The sequence below is a fragment of the Bos grunniens genome, chromosome 15 (genome assembly GCF_055505025.1).
Source record: "Bos grunniens cultivar Pamir isolate PY7600 chromosome 15, Bosgru_T2T1.0, whole genome shotgun sequence".
Taxonomy (NCBI): Eukaryota; Metazoa; Chordata; class Mammalia; order Artiodactyla; family Bovidae; genus Bos; species Bos grunniens.
This window is the reverse complement of record NC_141179.1, coordinates 80261968-80283293: the sequence shown is the minus strand read 5'-3', so window position 1 is coordinate 80283293 and position 21326 is coordinate 80261968. Positions and strand designations below refer to the sequence as shown.

General features: G+C 38.3%; 2 pseudogenes across 1 annotated transcript; both read left to right on the top strand.

Annotated features, from left to right (window-relative positions):
• The first annotated feature begins 4336 nt into the window (after positions 1–4336).
• Positions 4337–8730, top strand: LOC147358697 (olfactory receptor 8K3-like; annotated as a pseudogene).
• A 7825-nt stretch (positions 8731–16555) lies between these two features.
• On the top strand, positions 16556–17779 carry LOC147358696 (olfactory receptor 8K3-like; annotated as a pseudogene). The gene has a single exon (XR_015141701.1). The product of XR_015141701.1 is annotated as an olfactory receptor 8K3-like (transcript).
• Positions 17780–21326: the final 3547 nt, after the last annotated feature.

The window sequence follows — 21326 nt, the reverse complement described above, 5'->3', positions numbered from 1 at the left end:
ATTACATTCTTTGGAGCCAAAGATGGAGAAGCTGTTTACAGTTAGCAAAAACAAGACCTGGAACCGACTCTGACTCAGATCATCAGCTCTCATAGCAAAATTCAGGCTTAAACTAAAGAAAGTGGGGAAAACCACTAGGCCAGCAAGGTGTCAGTTCAGTTCAGTCCCTAAGTCATGTCTGACTCTCTGCAACCCCATGGATTGCAGCACGCCAGGGCTCCTTGTCCATCACCAACTTCCGGAGCTTGCTCAAGCTTATGTTCATCAAGTCGGTGATGCCATCCAACCATCTCATCCTCTGTCATCCCCTTCTCCTCCTGCCTTCAATCTTTCCCAGAATCAGGGTCTTCTTCAATCAGTCAGTTCTTTGCATCAGGTGGCCAAAGTATTGGAGTTTCAGCTTCAGCATCAGTCCTTTCAACGAATATTCAGGACTGATTTCCTTTAGGATGGACTGGTTGGATCTCCTTGCCGTCCAAGAGACTCTCAAGTGTCTTCTCCAACACCACAGTTCAAAAGCATCAATTCTTTGGTGCTCAGCTTTCGTTATAGTCCAACTCTCATATCCATACATGACTACTGGAAAAACCATAGCTTTGACTAGATGGACCTTTGTTGACAAAGTGATGTCTCTGCTTTTTAACATGCTGTCTAGGTTGGTCATAACTTTTCTTCCAAGGAGCAAGTGTCTTTTAATTTCATGGCCACTGTCACCATCTGCAGTGATTTTGGAGCCCCCCCCCCAAAAAAAAAAAAATAATAAGTCTCTCACTGTTTCCATTGTTTCCCTATCTATTTGCCATGAAGTGATGGGACCAGATGCCATGATCTTAGTTTTCTGAATGTTCGTTTTTAAGGTATGACTTAAATCAAATCCTCTGTAAATATGCAGGGGAGATAACTAATAGATTCAAGGCATTAGATCTAGTAAACAATATGCCTGAAGAACTATGGGCGGAGGTCCATAATATTGTACATGGCAAACAGAAGGGGAAAAGGTGGATGTAGTGAAAGATTTCCTCTTCTTGGGCTCTAAGATCACTGTGGATGGTGACTGCAACCATGAAATCAGAAGATGATTGCTTCTTGGCAAGAAAGCTATGAGAAACTGAGATAGTGTGTTGAAAAGCAGACATAACTCTGCCAACAAAGGTCCGTATAGTCAAGGCTATGGTCTTCCCAGTGTTCATGTATGGTTGTAAGAGTTGAATCATAAAAGAAGAAAAAACGCCAAAGAATTGAGGCCTTAGAACTGTGGTGCTGGAGAAGACTCCTGAGAGTCCCTTGGACAGCAAGGAGATCAAGCCACTCAATCTTAAGGGAAATCAACTGAATACTCATTGTAAGGACTGATGCTGAAGCTGAAGCTCCAGTATTTCAGTCATCTGATGCATACAGATGACTCAATGGAAAAGTCCCTGATGCTGGAAAAGACTGAGGGCAGAAGAAGAGGGCATTGGAAGATGAGAGATAGCTGGATGGCATCACTGAGGCAATGTACATAATCTTGAGTAAACTTTGGGAGATGGTGAAGGACAGGGAGGCCTGGCATGCTACAGTCCATGGGATTGCAAAGAGTCTGTCACAATGGGTGACTGAACAACAGCAAACATTTTTATTATGTTTTTTGATGAAAGCTACACATTTAGTTTGATGCTACAGGCTTGTCCTCTTTGAATAGTGGGAAAAAAAAATGTAACCCTTGGAAAGGGAGTTAATATTATTAAGAAACTCCACCTTTTAAGATTTTCATGATTATACTTGGACCCTTAATGAAGATACGAAATATGATATTTGATATCATATGATATAAAATGGTATATAAATATGATATATATTTGATATAAATGGAATTTATTTCAAAATTTTAACACCAAATAATGACAGATTCTCACAGTGTTTTCCAACTATATCTCAATTAAAGGCATTATATCAATGTGTTTATAGTCCTTGTAATTTATCTGCTTCTAATATATGAGTTTCCCAGATTTATCCATATATTGCAAGGATCAATGCCATTTGAAAGTCATCATTTTTTATTTTTTGCTAGAGGTGAGGTCAAAATAAAATATTAAAGCATCCATTTCACTACATTGTGACTTCATCACCCCATTGTGACTCTCACTCCCTCCCACCTACAAATCTTTGAGGCTGTCAAATCATCCCTTAAATGACTAACTGCACATCTAATGGAGATTGGAATGAAAAAGAAAATCTGTACAGATACAGATTTATGCACAAGACAGTCCTTTCAAAATTATGAAGCGGGAATGTATATTTTGCTTAAAATTAAGGTTATTTTCCACTCTTAATTTATTTAGTAGCTCTTTCCAAAACTCACTTTATTCTCTCTCAAAAAATTACTTTGATGTTTAACTATATGCATTTAAACGTATATTTTTGATCTCTCTTTGTAGATTACATTTACTGTCATGCATTTATTGTTGAAAGGTATAGTTGGTGGCACCAGCGGAGGGGGTGGGGGGGAAGGATTAGAAATGATTCAGCTTCTCTAACCTCCGTTCTTAGTGTGCACAGTGAAGGTCCGATGTTCACCCTTGTCCATGATGTTTTGTACATATTTTCAGGTGATTATTGGCCATTTGTATATCTCCTGCGAGACATTTCTGTTCACATCCTTTGTCTGCTTTTAATTTGGGTGTTTTTTCTATTGTTGAATTATAAAAGTGTTTTGTATATTCAATGTATTAGACACATCAGACATATGATTCCCAACTTTTTCCATTGTGAGGGTCACGTTATTTTTTTTTTTTTTTTTTTATTTTTAAACTTTACATAATTGTATTAGTTTTGCCAAATATCAAAATGAATCCGCCACAGGCATACATGTGTTCCCCATCCTGAACCCTCCTCCCTCCTCCCTCCCCACACCATCCCCCTGGGTCATCCCAGTGCACCAGCCCCAAGCATCCAGTATCGCGCATCGAACCTGGACTGGCAACTCGTTTCTTACATGATATTCTACATGTTTCAATGTCACTCTCCCAAATCTTCCCACCCTCTCCCTCTCCCACAGAGTCCATAAGACTGTTCTATACATCAGTGTCTCTTTTGCTGTCTCGTACACCAGGTTATTGTTACCATCTTTCTAAATTCCATATATATGCGTTAGTATACTGTATTTCTGTTTTTCCTTCTGGCTTACTTCACTCTGTATAATAGGCTCCAGTTTCATCCACCTCATTAGAACTGATTCAAATGTATTCTTTTTAATGGCTGAGTAATACTCCATTGTGTATATGTACCACTGCTTTCTTATCCATTCATCTGCTGATGGACATCTAGGTTGCTTCCATGTCCTGGCTATTATAAACAGTGCTGCGATGAACATTGGGGTACACATGTCTCTTTCCCTTCTGGTTTCCTCAGTGTGTATGCCCAGCAGTGGGATTGCTGGATCATAAGGCAGTTCTATTTCCAGTTTTGTAAGGAATCTCCACACTGTTCTCCATAGTGGCTGTACTAGTTTGCATTCCCACATACAATGGATTAAAGACAATCTCTTTAACAAGTGGTGCTGGGAAATCTGGTCAACCACGTGTAAAAGAATGAAACTAGAACACTTTCTAACACCATACACAAAAATAAACTCAAAATGGATTAAAGATCTAAACGTAAGACCAGAAACTATAAAGCTCCTAGAGGAGAACATAGGCAAAACACTCTCTGACATACATCACAGCAGGATCCTCTATGACCCACCTCCCATAATATTGGAAATAAAAGCAAAAATAAACAAATGGGACCTAATTAACCTTAAAAGCTTCTGCACATCAAAGGAAACTATTAGCAAGGTGAAAAGACAGCCTTCAGAATGGGAGAAAATAATAGCAAATGAAGCAACTGACAAACAACTAATCTCAAAAATATACAAGCAACTCCTACAGCTCAACTCCAGAAAAATAAATGACCCAATCAAAAAATGGGCCAAAGAACTAAATAGACATTTCTCCAAAGAAGACATACAGATGGCTAACAAACACATGAAAAGATGCTCAACATCACTCATTATCAGAGAAATGCAAATCAAAACCACTATGAGGTACCATTTCACACCAGTCAGAATGGCTGCGATCCAAAAGTCTACAAATAATAAGTGCTGGAGAGGGTGTGGAGAAAAGGGTCACGTTATTTAATACTTTGAGAATGTCCTTTGACAGACAAAACTTTGTTTTAATTTTCATTTATATAAAGTCAAATTATTTATTTTTGTTTTTTGTACTGTTTATGTGTCATGTCTAAGACACCTGTCAGGAGCTAAAGTGACTTGGGAGAGAGAAAACTGAGCTGCCAATTAAATTAACAAACCATAAACATAAGATTTAAGATTGTAACCACTTATTACAATGATAATCTCATCATAGCTCATGAAGGTTAATCATTATTTTTATATTTATTCTCAGTTTATATTTCCCGAATGGCCTGGCTGGACAAACACAATCTGATGATGCTGAATGAATTCATCCTCGTTGGAATCACCGATCTCCCTGAGCTACAGGCGCCTTTGTTTGGACTCTTCCTCATTGTTTACATGGTCTCAGTGGGGTATAACCTGGGCTTGATCATTCTCACCATGATAGACTCCAGGCTACACACACCCCTGTACTTTTTCCTCATACACCTGGCTTTTACTGATCTTGGTTACTCAACAGCGTAGGACCCAAAATGCTAGTAAATTTTGTCATAGATCAGCGTACAATCTCTTATGATTGATGTGATACTCAGCTCTCTTTCTTCAGTAGGTTTATCACCAGTGAAATTTTCATTCTTTCTGCTATGGCCTATGACTGCTACATGGCCATCTGTAACCCTCTGCTCTATACAAGCATCATGTCACAAAGGTTATGTCACACACTAGTGGCCATTCGTATCTAGACAGCCTCTTTTTGTCTCTGCTAACCATCATAAAAATTTTTATTTCATCGTTTTGTGGTCATGATGTCATTAAGCATTTCTATTGTGATAGTCTGCCCTTGATATCTTTGCTTTGTTCAGACAAACGTGAAATTAAATGGATAATTCTGATTTTTTCAATTTTTAATTTGGTTTCATCTCTTCTGATAGTTCTCATGTCCTATATCTTGATCCTTGTCGCCATCTTTAGGATGAACTCAGCGGAAAGCAGACACAAGGCTTTCTCCACCTGTGGATCTCATATGACAGTGACAGTCATATTATATGGTATTCTCTTCTTTATGTACATGCAGCCCAAATCCAGTGATTCCTTTGATACTGATAAAATGACATCTTTATTTTATACTTTATTAATACCCATGCTGAGAGAAGGCAAATGCACCCCCACTCCAGTACTCCTACCTGGAAAATCCTATGGACGGAGGAGCCTGGTAGGCTGCAATCCAAGGGGTCGCTGAGGGTCGGACGCGATGGAGCGACTTCACTTTCACTTTTCACTTTCCACTTTCATGAATTGGAGAAGGAAATGGCAACCCACTCCAGTGTTCTTCCCTGGAAAATCCCAGGGATAGGGGAGCCTGGTGGGCTGCCGTCTATGGGGTCACAGAGAGTTGGACACGACTGAAGTGAATTAGCAGCAATCAGATCAGATCAGATTACATTAGTGGCTCAGTCGTGTCCGACTTCTTGTGACCCCATGAATTGCAGCACGCCAGGCCTCCCTGTCCATCACCAACTCCCAGAGTTCACTGAGACTCATGTCCATCGAGTCAGTAATGCCAAACAGCCATCTCTTCCTCTGTCGTCCCCTTCTCCTCTTGCCCCCAGTCTCTCCCAGCATCAGAGTCTTTTCCAATGAGTCAACTCTTCGCATGAGGTGGCCAAAGTACTGGAGTTTCAGCTTTAGCATCATTCCTTCCAAAGAAATCCCAGGGCTCCTTCAGGATGGGCTGGTTGGATCTCCTTGCAGTCCAAGGGACTCTCAAGAGTCTTCTCCAACACCACAGTTCAAAAGCATCAATTCTTCAGCGCTCAGCCTTCTTCACAGTCCAACTCTCACATTCATACATGACCACAGGAAAAACCATAGCCTTGACTAGACAAACCTTTGTTGGCAAAGTAATGTCTTTGCTTTTCAATATGAATCTAGGTTGGTCATAACTTTCCTTCCAAGGAGTAAGCGTCTTTTAATTTCATGGCTGCAGTCACCATCTGTAGTGATTCTGGAGCCCAGAAAAATAAAGTCTGACACTGTTTCCACTGTTTCCCCATCTATTTCCCATGAAGTGATGGGACCAGATGCCATGGTCTTCATTTTCTGAATGTTGAGCTTTAAGCCAACTTTTTCACTCTCCACTTTCACTTTCATCAAGAAGCTTTTGAGTTCCTCTTCACTTTCTGCCAGAAGGGTGGTGTCATTTGCATATCTGAGGTTATTGATATTTCTCCCAGCAATCTTGATTCCAGCTTGTGTTTCTTACAGTCCAGTGTTTCTCATGATGTACTCTGCATATAAGTTAAATAAGCTGGGTGACAATATACAGCTTTGACGAACTCCTTTTCCTATTTGGAAACAGTCTGTTGTTCCATGTCCAGTTCTAACTGTTGCTTCCTGACCTGCATACAAATTTCTCAAAGGGCAGATCAGGTGGTCTGGTGTTCTCATCTCTTTCAGAATTTTCCACAGTGTATTGTGATCCACACAGTCAAAGGCTTTGGCATAGTCAATAAAGCAGAAATAAATGTTTTTCTGGAACTCTCTTGCTTTTTCCATGATCCAGTGGATGTTGGCAATTTGATCTCTGGTTCCTCTGCTTTTTCTAAAACGAGCTTAAACATCAGGAAGTTCACGGTTCATGTATTGCTGAAGCCTGGCTTGGACAATTTTGAGCATTACTTTATTAGTGTGTGAGATGAGTGCAATTGTGCGGTAGTTTGAGCATTCTTTGGCATTGCCTGTCTTTGGGATTGGAATGAAAACTGACCTTTTCCAGTCCTGTGGCCACTGCTGAGTTTTCCAAATTTGCTGGCATATTGAGTGCAGCACTTTCACAGCATCATCTTTCAGGATTTGGAATAACTTAACTGGAATTCTATCACCTCCACTAGCTTTGTTCGTAGTGATGCTTTCTAAGGCCCACTTGACTTCACATTCCAGGATGTCTGGCTCTAGGTGAGTGATCACACCATCGTGATTATCTGGGTCATGAAGATCTTTTTTGTACAGTTCTTCTGTGTATTCTTGCCATCTATTCTTAATGTCTTCTGTTTCTGTGAGGTCCATACCATTTCTGTCCTTTACTGAGTCCATCTTTGCATGAAATGTTCCTTTGATATCTCTGATTTTCTTGAAGAAATTTCTTGAAGAAATCTCTAGTCTTTCCCATTCTGTTGTTTTCCTCCATTTCTTTGCATTGATTACTGAAGAAGGCTTTCTTATCTTTTCTTGCTATTCTTTGGAACTCTGCATTCAGATGCTTATATCTTTCCTTTTCTACTTTGCTTTTCACTTCTCTTCTTTTCACAGTTATTTGTAAGGCCTCCCCAGACAGCCATTTTACTTTTTTGCATTTCTTTTCCATGGGGATGGTCTTGATCCCTGTCTCCTGTACAATGTCACAAACCTCATTCCCTAGTTCATCAGGCACTCTATCTATCAGATCTAGGCCCTTAAATCTATTTCTCACTTCCTTTGTATAATCATAAGTGATTTGATTTAGGTCATATCTGAATGGTCTAGTGGTTTTTCCCTACTTTCTTCAATTTAAGTCTGAATTTGGCAATAAGGAGCTCATGGTCTGAGCCACAGTCAGCTCCTGGTCTGGTTTTTGCTGACTGTATAGAGCTTCTCCATCTTTGGCTGCAGAGAATATAATCAATCTGATTTCGGTGTTGACCATCAGATGATGTCCATGTATAGAGTCTTCTCTTCTGTTGTTGGAAAAGAGTGTTTGCTATGACCAGTGCATTTTCTTGGCAAAACTCTATTAGTCTTTGCCCTTCTTCATTCCGTATTCCAAGGCCAAATTTGCCTGTTACTCCAAGTGTTTCTTGACTTCCTACTTTTGCATTTCAGTTCCCTATAATGAAAAGGACATCTTTTTTGGGTGTTAGTTCTAAAAGGTCTTGTAGGTCTTCATAGAACCGTTCGACTTCAGCTTCTTCAGCATTACTGGGTGGGGCATAGACTTGGATTACTGTGATATTGAATGGTTTGCCTTGGAAATGAACAGAGATCATTCTGTCATTTTTGAGATTGCATCCAAGTACTGCATTTCAGACTCTTTGGTTGACCATGATGGCTACTCCATTTCTTCTGAGGGATTCCTGCCCACAGTAGTAGACATAATGGTCATTTGAGTTAAATTCACCCATTCCAGTCCATTTCAGTTCTCTGATTCCTAGAATGTCAACATTTACTCTTGCCATCTCTTGTTTGACCACTTCCAATTTGCCTTGATTCATGGACCTGGCATTCCAGGTTCCTATGCAATATTGCTCTTTACAGCATCAGACCTTGCTTCTATCACCAGTCACATCCAAAGCTGGGTATTCTTTTTGCTTTGGCTCCATCCCTTCATTCTTTCTGGAGTTATTTCTCCACTGATCTCCAGTAGCATATTGGGCACCTATTGACCTGGGGAGTTTCTCTTTCAGTATCCTATCTTTTTGCCTTTTCATACTGTTCATGGGGTTCTCAAGGCAAGAATATTGAAGTGGTTAGCAGCAATACCCATGCTGAATCCAATGATCTACAGTTTGAGGAACAAAGAGGTGAAAATGCCCTGTCTATAAATTGGAAAATATGTGCAAATATACTATTTAAAATTTACTCTAGGATATGTTAACAATGGGCAATCTATTAGTGAATGCATACCATTATTGGTGTTGTTTAAGCCTTGTAAATTTACCTCTATTGGATGAACAAGAATTGATGTATGAGAAGCATAGAAATAAAGAAAACTATTCATTACTCTGAAACAAAATATATCATTAACAGATGACTAATCCCTGCTCAGATATTCACCCATGCCTTGTTTCAGGCCCTCATCTGCTGTTCCCGCGTGTTCTTATGTGTGGCCTATTATGTGTCTCTTCCTTAAAACACTTATTTTTATAAACCAGATAATGTATAGTACATTCACAGTTTTTCTGTAGTGCTAGCAGAGTAAAAGTTACAAAAAAGAATGGCTGATAAATATTACATAAGTGATTCATTGAAGAAATTAAACATGCATTGGCTTTTTAACAACCAAGACTCATTCTTCATGAGGCTTAGAGAAAATACAGAAAATTTGCAGAATGAAAAGTGAGCTGTATAGTATTATTGATGTTGTTGAGCAATATTAAAATGAAAAAGAGGACATAGCCAGGATGGAGCCTAAATTTTGATTAAAGTTGTCAGGTGGCCTTGTGTAAGAATGATGCTTAAATAAACACTTGAGAAGTTGAGTGAATGGAATATGTGTATATTTAGGGGAAGTCTGCTCCCAGTCAAAAAATGAGCAGAAGATCTAAATAGACATTTCTTCAAAAAGACATACAAATGGCCAATAAGCATATAAAAAGATGCACAACTTTGATAATTATTAGAGAAATGCAAATCAAAACTACAGTAAGATATCACTTCCCACTGTTCAGAATGACTATCATTTTAAAAGTCTACAAATAGTATATGCCAGAGAGGGTATGAAGAAGAGGAAATCCCCCTCCACTGTTGGTGGAAATATAATTTGGTGCTGCCACTATGGGGTCGCAAGAGTCGGGCACGACTTAGCGACTGAATCGCCATCACCGCTATGGAAAACAGTATGGAGGTTCCTGTACAAGCTAAAGTTTCCATATGATCCAGCAATCCCACTTCTGAGCACACATATGGAGAACAGCAATTCAAAAAAATACATGAACCTAAAGGTTCATAGAAGTGCTATTAACAATAGAAGCACTGTTAACAATAGAAGCACTATTAACAATAGAAGCACTATTAACAGTAGCCAAGACATGGAAGACACCTGCCCGCTGAGGGATGGACAGATAAAGATGTGGTGTGTGTACATGATGAAATACTGTTGTCATAAAAATAGAGTGAAATAATGCCACTTATATCAATATTGATAAATTTAGAGTGTATCATACTAAGTGATGTCAGGAAGAGGAAGACAAATACCGCATGATATCACTTACATGTGGAATCTAAAAGCAATGCTACAAACTAGCTTAGCAACAGAACAGAAATAAACTCCTAGACGCATGGAAAAAAAGCTTATGGTTACCAAAGCGGAAAGTGGGGGGAGGGATCAATGTGGAACTTGGAAATAGATAAAGACTAGAAGGCAATGGCACCCCACTCCAGCACTCTTGCCTGGAGAATCCCATGGATGGAGGAGCCTGGTGGGCTGCAGTCCATGGGGTCGCTGGGAGTCAGACACGACTGAGCAACTTCACTTTCACGAATTGGAGAAGGAAATGGCAACCTACTCCAGTGTTCTTGCCTGGAGAATCCCAGGGACGGGGGAGCCTGGTGGGCTGCTGTCTATGGAGTTGCACAGAGTCAGACACAACTGAAGCGACTTAGCAGTATATATATATATATATATATCTCCATTATGGTTTATTACAGGATATTAAATATAGTTCCCTGTCCTATATATATATCAGAGAAGGCAATACCACCCCACTCCAGTACTCTTTCCTGGAAAATCCCATGGACGGAGGAGCCTGGTAGGCTGCAGTCCATGGGGTCGCTAAGAGTCAGACACGACTGAGGACTTCAGTTTCACTTTTCACTTTCATGCGTTGGAGAAGGAAATGGCAACCCACTCCAGTGTTCTTGCCTGGAGAATCCGAGGGATGGGGGAGCCTGGTGAGCTGCCATCTATGGCGTCGCACAGAGTTGGACACGACTGAAGTGACTTAGCAGCAGCAACAGCAGCATATACATACATATATATATATATATATATATATATATATATATAAAATCTACCTGATGTATTGTTACTTTCAGTTTATTTAATTACTTACATAATGTCTAGAGAGACACTTTTTCCTTTAAAGGACTTCAGTGTTTGCTTTTGAAGACCTTCAAATGATTAGATGAAGCCCACTTATATTTTGAGGAGCATTTGGCTGTACTGAAATCTATTCATTTAAAAGTTAATAAAAATTTAAAAAATAATAATTTTCACAGTGACACTGGACTGATATTTAACTAAACAAATGGGCACCACAGCTATCCAAATGGGTACAGAAATTAACCATGAAAGCAGGAAAAAAGGGAATATTAATAAAGAGTAAAAAATAGGAAACCAATGTATGTAACTTATTTACAGGTACATACAAACTGCTCTGGATTATTAATAAATACACTTCATTACTTGCATTCTGTGATATTTTAATGCTTCAGGGACAGTCAAGAAATTGCTTGGCAACTCCTCAGGGAGAGTCAGAGAGGGAGAGAAAAATGCATAAATTGTTCTCACTGTTTGTGTTGCAAAGCACATGAGAAAGTCAAACAGAGGTTTCATTACAGGTAAATAGCATATTTCATGTGGTGCCTTATTTTAACAGTAGATGGATAGCTTTGGTGGCATTTGCAAGATAGCAGTTTTACTCTATGACAAATCACAGCAAAACATGAGGATATTTGGCTCTTTTCCATGTACAACTTTCTACTGATAATGTATGAGCAGAATAGAACTGCAACCCTTTTCCTGCCTATAACTGTTCAAATATTTTCACAAATACTAAGGAGCATCTTTGAAATGTCAGTGTCATATTATTTAATATTTGGAGGCCTGGTGTGCTGCAGTCCATTGGATCACAGAGACTGACATGACTTAGGGACTGAACAATAGCAACAAATGTTTTCTATAAATTCATTGTATGAATAAGAAAGGACACAACTGTGGGACAAGAAAACCTGAAGATTCAGTAATTAAAAAAAAAAAAATTAGAATTACAAAGCTGCTGGTGGTCAATTTCTCGTTTGGTGTTCTTCCAAGTCCTTAGTCAGTTAGTGACTCTGGGGTATTATTGCCTTCTCAAAATATTGTGTTTTTAATGAATAATTAAATCAATATATTCATGGGAGTGTTTCTGATGTTTTAATGAGCAAAAGCAGGGTTTTCCATCTTGCATTGTGATGTGAAAAGAAATTTTTGGAGGCTAGGGATTTCGAGTACCCAGTTTTACGGTGAATCTACAATCCAGCAAGTTCAGTTCCAGTGGAATTGGACAAAAAACACATAATTTTTTAGAGTATAGTTCTAAAAATAATAATCAGGAGGTCAGCACAGGTAGTAAACTATTAAGTGACTTAGCAGCAGTAGCAGTAAACTACGGAAAAGTAGTTTCATACATTTCATACAATTCTAAAGCTGGTGAAACAAACAAAAAAATTATCTTCAATGCCCCCTCTCCCCCCGCCTTATCTTACAGGAAAATCAGCATTTACCAGTGTAGTTTTTTTTTTTTTTTTTTGGCTGTAGCCTTTCATAAGCAAATAAACAAAGATTTATGTAACTTCATGTTTTCCTATTTGTAGTGCCATATTTCTGATATAAGAAATCATGTATATGGGGATAGGTTAGGACATCAGAGGTTCAAAACCTTATAAGCAATGTATTTGATGAGATAAATGTGGATTTCCAATCAACACATACATAATCTAATTTTATGAATATTATATTTTTATTTACTTTTCTAGAGTTCACAGAGAATCCTGATACTTGTTTTTCTTGTAATAGTATCAATTCTATTTCTTATTCTTTTTTTTTTTTTTTTTTAGTAAAGCATTAGTACATTTTAAAAAATGACTTTTTTTTCCCTTGCTATTGCTTTTCTTTTTTCCTTTTTTTTTGGGGGGGAGGGGGGCTCCAAAATCACTGCAGATGGTGACTGCAGCCATGAAATTAAAAGACGCTTACTCCTTGGAAGGAAAGTTATGACCAACCTAGACAGCATATTCAAAAGCAAAGACATTACTTTGCCAACAAAGGTCCGTCTAGTCAAGGCTATGGTTTTTCCCGTGGTCATATATGGATGTGAGAGTTGGACTGTGAAGAAGCCTGAGCACTGAAGAATTGATGTTTTTGAACTGTGGTGTTTGAGAAGACTCTCGAGAGTCCCTTAGACTGCAAGGAGATCCAACCAGTCCTTTCTGAAGGAGATCATTCCTGGGATTTCTTTGGAAGGAATGATGCTAAAGCTGAAACTCCAGTACTTTGGCCACCTCATGCGAAGAGTTGACTCATTGGAAAAGACTCTGATGCTGGGAGGGATTGGGTGCAGGAGGAGAAGGGGACGATGGAGGATGAGATGGCTGGATGGCATCACTGACTCGATGGATGTGAATCTGAGTGAACTCCGGGAGTTGGTGATGGACAGGGAGGCCTGGCATGCTGTGATTCATGGGGTCACAAAGAGTCGGACACGACTGAGTGACTAAACTGAACTGATTGCTTTTCTTTTAGTTGTTGACACTCCATCGTGTCTGACTCATTGTAACCCCATGGACTGCAGCATGCCAGGTCTCCCTGTTCTTCACCATCTACTGGATCCTGCTCAAACTTAAGTCCATTGAGTTGATGATGCCATCCAACCATCTCATCCTCTGTCGTCCTCTTCTCCTCCAGCCTTCAATCTTTCCGAGCATCAGGGTCTTTTCTAATGAGTCAGCTCTTCACATACGATGGCCAAAGTATTGGACCTTCAGCTTCAGCATTAGTCCTTCCAATGAATATTCAGGATTTATTTCCTTTAAAACTGACTGGCTGGATCTTCTTGCAGTCCAAGGGACGCTCAAGAGTCTTCTCCAACACCACAGTTTAAAAGCGTCAATTCTTCAGTGCTCAGCCTTTTTTATGGTTCAACTCTCACATATATGCATCACTACTGGAAAACCATAGCTTTGACTATACAGTCCTTTGTTGGCAAAGGACACCTTGTTCCATGTCTGGTTCCATCTGTTGCTTCTTGCATATGGGTTTCTCAGGAGGCAGATTAGGTGGTCTATTATTACCATCTCTTTAAGAATTTTCCCATTTGTTGTGATCCACAGTCAAAGGCTTTGGCACAGTCAATGAAGCAGAAGTAGATATTCTTCTGTAATTCTCTTGCTTTTTCTATTATCCAACAGATACTGGCAATTTGATCTCTGGTTCCTCTGCCTTTTCTAAATTTAGTTTGAACATCTGGAAGTTCTCGATTCATGTAATGTTGAATCCTAGCTTGGAGAATTTTGAGCATTTCTTTGCTTGCATGTGAGATGAGTGCAATTGTGTGGTAGTTTGAACATTCTTAGGCACTGCCTTTCTTTGGTATTAGAATCAAAACTGACCTTTTCCAGTCCTGCGGCCACTGCTGAGTTTTGCAAATTTGCTGCCATATTGAGTGATCACACCATTTTGGTTATCTGGGTCATTAAGTTGTTTTTTTTTAATTTTTAATTTTTTTTGGTTCTTCTGTGAATTTTACTAGTTCTTCTTAATATTTTCTGCTTCTGTTTGGTCCAAACATTTCTGTCCTTTATTGTGCCCATATATGCATGAAATATTCCCTTGATATCTGTAATTTTCTTGAAGAGATCTCTAGTATTTCCCATTCTATTGTTTTCCTCTATTTTTTTTTTCCCTCTATTTCTTTGCATTGATCACTTAGGAAGGCTCTTATCTGTCCTTACTATTCTCTGGAACTCTGCATTCAGATGCTATATCTTTCCTTTTCTCCTCTGTCTTTAGCTTCTCGTCTATTGTCAGCTATTTGTAAGGCCTCTTCAGACAACCATTTTGCCTTTTTGCATTTCTTTTTCTTGGGGATGGTTTTGATCACCACATACTGTGCAGTGTTGCAAACCTTGGTCAATTCTTTTACGTTAAAAAATCTACATTCTAGTCTGGTATCATTCTGTTTTCTGAGTAATATTCATGATAAGAATGATGTCTTCTGAGGACTATTCATATGTATCTTTAATTCACTGTACTTATACCTCTGCGTTTAATGTTGTATGGATGCTATTTGCAGCCTTAATGTGAAAGCAGACAAAAAACATTCTGGAAATGTATGATACATATAAACATAGATAGATAGATACAGATGTATGCTTGTATATCCTTTTTTAACTTTTTTCAGTATGTGACATGGACATGAGTCTGAGTGAACTCTGGGAGTTGGTGATGGACAGGGAGGCCTGGCATGCTGTGGTTCATGGGGTCGCAAAGAGTCGGATACGACTGAACAACTGAACTGACTGACTGACTGATTGTGTAATATATAACAATTTAAAACTTTTCTTTTTCTATAGATAACCCTTTTATCCAAAGGAAGTATTTATGAAACTTCATTATCTAAAACCAATTTTAGTTACATCACAGTCTCTCGAGTTACTCAGTTTCCTCATTGTGACCTCGGTTTCTCCTTGGCTAAATATACTGTCCGTGTTACAAATAATTCAGTATATGTCAGTTTTAATGAAAATGCAGTTGGGGAGGAAGAAAAATGTTACATTTTAAGTAAATATATATTACATATTTTAAGTTATATAGAAGATTAAAATACCTAGAGCAAGAGCTCACTGATGGTCCCAGTTGCAGTCATGCGGAGGGGTCATGGGGGGAGTGGGGACACTGAGGGCTGTTTCCTGGGTAACACAGCCCTCAGTCTATTCACCATCATACACCCAAGAAGGAAGTCACACAAAAATAATTTATATATGCATATGTAAGGAGAATCCAAATCAGGTAGCGTGCTTTCTCCACTAAGAAATTAAAAGCAAATGCACACAAAAATTCTATGTATTAGACATTGAAGGGTATTTTCAGATAACATAAATGGAATTAAATGTTTAAATCTCATATATCTTCCCAACAACCTGGCAGGAAAGAGATTGAAATAACCTACCATATTTGCCAGGGTACTCGTTTGCATATACAAAAAGTATAGCTGTAACAGAGATTATATCAACCCATGTATGTTATATGGAATGTTTCCCTGTTAAGTAAAAATAAAAATAAAAACACAGTGTGGTATGATGTTAGAACTCCCTTATTTTTAAACCTCTGTTCAATTCTGTATAATTCCTTGTTGCTACATCAAACACTTTGTTATCCCACAGATTGTATCCACTGAATTTTCTTGACAAGGATACTGGAGTGGGTTGCCATTTCCTCCTCCAGGGTATCTTCCAACCCAGGTATTGAACGCATGTCTTCTGAGTCTCCTGCATTGCAAGCAGATTCTTTACTCACTAAGCCATTGGAGAAGCTCCTTTGTTGTTTTGGGGGCAGCCCTAATATACTAGGATAAATACCAGTCTCACTGGTTTCTAACTACCTCCAGTGCTGACAACCAAAATGCCGCAAAATACTGTTACATGTTCTTTGGGGGGTTAATCTTCATCACTGAAAAACTATAGGTCTCTCTCTTTCTCCAGATGTATATTTACCTCTCTTTTTTATTTCTATTTATATTTGTATGTTTTATTTATAGGATGCAGAATTTTTTCTTTGTGTTTAAAATATAATTTAAATTTATTTTATTTATATGTATGTAAACTAAAAGAAATCACTAAAGTTCATTAATGACATCATTGACTATATGATGTCTCTATTAAAATAGGTTCTCTGGTTAAATGGAAACACACAATGGAACAGTGCTGAGCGAATTCATCCTCATGGGAATCACAGACCGCCCTGAGCTGCAGGCTCCATTGTTTGGGCTCTTCCTCATCATCTACATGATCTCAGTGGTGGGCAACTTGGGCATGGTCATCCTCACTAAGGTGGATGCCAGGCTACAGACACCCATGTACTTCTTCCTCAGGCACCTGGCTCTTACTGATCTGGGTTATTCAACATCTGTAGGACCCCAAATGTTGGTAAATTTTGTTGTGGATCAGAATAAAATTTCCTATCATTTGTGTGCCACACAGCTGGCTTTCTTCATCATGTTCATTATTAGTGAGATTTTTATTCTGGCCACAATGTCCTGTGACCGCTACGTGGCCATCTGTCACCCCCTGCTTTACACAGTCATCATGTCACAAAGGGTGTTCCGGGCACTGGTGGCAATCCCCTACCTCTATAGCACATTAGTTTCTCTTCTAGTCACTGTAAACATTTTTAATTCATCCTTCTGCGGCTATAACATCATCAGTCATTTCTACTGTGACAGTCTCCCCATATTATCACTGCTCTGTTCAAACACACATGAAATTGAATTAATTATCCTGGCCTTAACATGATTTAATTTGATTTTCTCTCTTCTAATAGTCCTTGTGTCTTACCTGCTCATCCTCACAGTTATTGTCAGGATGAACTTCAGTAGACTGAAGGTAGGTGGAAGGCTTTTTCTACCTGTGGATCCCACCTGACAGTGGTCACTGTATTCTATGGGACTTTGATATTTATGTATGTGCAACCAGAGTCCAGTCATTCCTTTGACACTGATAAAATGGCATCTATATTTTACACCCTTGTTATTCCCATGTTGAACCCCTTGATCTATAGCTTAAGAAACAAAGATGTAAAATACGCACTACAAAGGACATGGAAAAAACTTTGCAATATCTTTCCTTAAAAGCCACTGTCAATGTCATTCCTACAAACTAGGTTGGCTACTTTCCACCTTGTGGTGGGTGCTTCCAGAGGGAAAAGCAAATACATATAAGATGATCATGAATTTGGAGTATTCTACTTGATAGTCACACTCCTAAGTGATATAAACACATTGGCAAAAAGAAAAAGGCAAAACCTTTGCCATCTCTGAGAAGTGATGAAATATAGGCATAACAATTAAGTATATTTTAGAGGACAGTAGAATAGACCATCAGAGCAATCAAGGACTGTGTGTATGCTATGTGAGGGTAAGGAAGAATAGTAGGTACAGAAGGGAAATTTAAATGACTTAATTGCCACAACTTGATCATAATATGTTTCTGTGTGAGTTATGGAAGTTTTCCCCCCACTTATATGTGTTAGTTTCTTACATTTGTACTTTGTTATCTGTCTTTCTTCAAATGTGGGGAATTCTTGCCTATTAATTCCTTAAATAAACTATTTTAGTGGTGTTGTCTAAGTCCCTTAGTATCTCTTCACTTATTATTATTACTATTAGTATTATTATTATTCACTCCTCATACTCAATACTTTAAAATGACTTGAGTTTAATTCCTTGATTATTAACTGGATTGTTCTAATCTGTTGGTAAAACCAGGTAGTAAAATTTTAATTCAATTGTTATGTTTTTGGCTTTTGAGTTTTTGATTTGGTTCTCTTTAAATTACTTTCTACCTCTGTTTGTGTCCTCAGTTTGTTTATATATGGGAGAGTTATGTTTATTTGAATTGATCTATTTTCCTTGTTTCCTTGTGATATTTCTGTGTGTTTCTTTGTGATGCCCTGTGATATTTTGTTAAAAATTTGGCATTTGAAAAAAGCAAGCACTTCTCCCATGATCTGTGGTATGGACTCTCAAATCAGACTGGCATAAAAACTCAAAAGTCCTGTCTCTATCTCTGTCTACACAGGAACACTCACAGAGGCAGATATGTGATGTGTGTATCATGTAGAATTTGTTCACAACATATTAACATGTCAAACTTAAGGCTTTTTATTGGCCTATATGTTGTAGTAGTGTTCATGATAGCTGAGGATGAAAAAACAACAACATATACATTTATAAAGAAAAGATCCACAACTTTCTTTATGTATTTTTTACTGTAATGAATAAAGAAGAAAAAAACCACATCATGGTATATGACAAATAATCAGCAAATTACATTAAACAATGCAATTTGCTGTTCAATAATAATAGGTAGACAGTATAAAACATATGTGCACAAAATATGACAATACTGCAAAATATATTGATCATGCAAGGCTTACATGAAGCACAGTAGAATCTGTGAATTGAGACAGAAAAATGAGAATGGGTATTGCATGTGGTAGTGAAAATGTTGAATTCAACATTTCAGTACATTGAAATGTAATGAAAACAAAGCAAGTGAAAGAGAATTCTGTAATAAAAATGACACTGATGCTGTATGGAATGAGAATGTAAAATAGAAGTAGCTAATTCCTCTCCTTAGAGTTTTAAAAAGAAAAAAAAGAAAAGGGAAACATGATCTTATCTAGACACATCATATTATTATATTTAATGCATTTAAACATTTTAAATAAGACAATGACTTAATACATCTCCATTATGCTATCCACTTAAGGAGATCACTGAGGAGCTACAGGAATGCTGAAGGGCTTGTACTATGGATAAAATATATCTTAATCCAAATCTTTATGAGGTTGTATTAGGGTGAACCATAGGAACAGAATTAATATGAACTAAAGTATGGGCTGCTGCCTATGGGGTCGTACAGAGCTGGACTTGACTGAAGCGACTTAGCAGCAGCAGCAGCAAGTATGAGGAAAAGGAAAATGAAATGCACAGAAATAATCCTGACTAGGCTATTGGGAAACACAAATTGCTCAAGACTACTAATAGCCACATCTCCTCCCTTGTTGCTGTTAAGATTTCAAATGCTTCAGGGATAATCAAGAAATTGCTTGGCATCTCCTTAGGGAGAGTCTCAAAGGGCAGAAACGAATTCATAAATTGTTCACAATATGTATTTTATGAAGCACACGAGAAAGCCATGACAGAGTTTTCATTACAGGTAAACAGATAGTATATTTTGTGTGGTGCCATATTTTACCAATATCTAGATTGTCTGATGATTTGCAATATAGCACTGATTCTACGCCCCTTGTAGGCATCAAGTTGGTCATGGTGGGGGCACTGAGGACTCTTACATGGAAACACAATATCTATTCATCATCATACCTCTGAAAAAAAGTTCAGTCACACAAACAGAATTTGTATGTACATGTATAAAAAAAACCTGTTTTAGGTAACTTGCTGTCTCCATTAAGAAATGAAAAATAAATATCAGGAAAATCCTATTTAGCTGACATACGAAGATATTTCCAGGTTCCATGAACATACAGAAAGAGTTCATTCTTAGTTATCTTCCCAACAACCTTGCAAGAAATAGTTGATTTTGCTGATGGATATAAAGATATTAGGGGCTTCCACTATGGCTCAGTGGAAAAAAATCCACCCGCACTGCAGGAGACAAGGGTTCAGTCCCCTGGAGGAAGGCACAGAAAGCCACTCCAGGATTCTTACTTGGATAACCCTGTGGATAGAGAAGGCAGGTGGGCTAAGGTGCATGGGGTTGGGAAGAGTCAGACACAACTCAAGTGACTGAGCAGGCATGCATGCATAAAGAGATTAAGATAGCTTGTATTTGCCAAAGTACTACTTTGTATGTACCAAAAATGTACATATAATGGATTATATCGTCTATGCACACTTCTCAAAATGTTTCCTGATACGAAAGCTGATTATGTTTAACATGATCTGATAGAATTTCTTTAACTTCAGATCTCTTTCCAATATTAGGCAAGTGTGTTCATCATTTCATCCTGTGCATTCAGTAGACATAAAGTCTTTCACATAAATATGTTTTAAAGTGAGGGCTTCTAAACATTCCCACCCATAAAGAAGCTAAAGTGTATATCACTTCTTTTCCTTTCTGTTTTTTATTTACCTTTGTATGGATCTATGTGTGTGTGTGCTAAGTCACTTCAGTTGTGTCTGACTCTTGGCTACCCTATGGACTGTAGCTATATGCACACACATGATCAGGGTTCGCCAATCTTAGTTCTCTGACATTTTGGGCTGTATAATCCTTATTTGGAGAAGGCAATGGCACCCCACTCCAGTACTCTTGCCTGGAAAATCCCGTGGATGGAAGAACCTGGTAGGCTGCAGTCCATGGGGTCGCTAAGAGTTGGACACGACTGAGAGACTTCACTTTCACTTTTCTCTGTCATGCATCAGAGAAAAAAATGGCAACCCACTCCAGTGTTCTTGCCTGGAGAATCCCAGAGACAGCGGAGCCTGGTGGGCCCATCTATGGGGTTGCACAGAGTTGGACACGACTGAAGCGACTTAGCAGCAGCAGCAATCCTTATTTATTGGGTCTACCCTAATCTAGTAGGATGTTCAGAAGCCTCACTAAATCTTAACTATTAGAAGCCAGTAGTATCTGTCCTGCAGTGATGAAAACCAAGATTGTTCAAAGCATTATCAAATATTCTTTGGAGGACAAATTTTCCCCTTTGGGAAGCTACACATCTCTCCCTATCTCCACATGTATTTCTATCTTCATTTCTGTTAATATTTCTATACATCTAGGCTTTATTTCCAGGCAGAGAGCATAGAGTATTAATAAAGCTTAAAATGTAAATATAGATATATAAAATACCAAAAATTTACCTAAATGTACTACATGACTGTGCTATCTCTGTCAAGAATAGATTTTCCAATAAGCC